The sequence below is a fragment of the Mytilus edulis genome, chromosome 9 (assembly GCF_963676685.1).
Source record: "Mytilus edulis chromosome 9, xbMytEdul2.2, whole genome shotgun sequence".
Lineage (NCBI taxonomy): Eukaryota > Metazoa > Mollusca > Bivalvia > Mytilida > Mytilidae > Mytilus > Mytilus edulis.
This window is the reverse complement of record NC_092352.1, coordinates 6,171,321-6,171,698: the sequence shown is the minus strand read 5'-3', so window position 1 is coordinate 6,171,698 and position 378 is coordinate 6,171,321.

Sequence of the window (378 nt, the reverse complement as noted above, 5' to 3'; positions counted from 1 at the left end):
CCCTTCGAGAACGCATTCTGCATTATACAAGCTACACTTAGGTTTCGGTGATGACTTCCCTCGACAAATAATTCGCACACATCCTTACTATTGGTAGCGTCTTTCATTAAATCGTCTAGAATGATTAGACTTGGAAATCTAGAGTCTATGAATGAGTCATCATTCAAATTTTCAGGTAAACCTTGAACAAACAAAATGTTTTTAATGTTCTGTTGCATTTCACTAAATAATGGCTGCCATCGTTTATAACACCATATTATCCTCTCTGGTGATGGTGTAATCATAGTCCGTGCTCTCTCCAATAATGTTTTCATCCAAAACGTCTTACCTGAACCAGTAGGTCCAGCCAGCATCATAGTGAACGGATGATGTAGTATC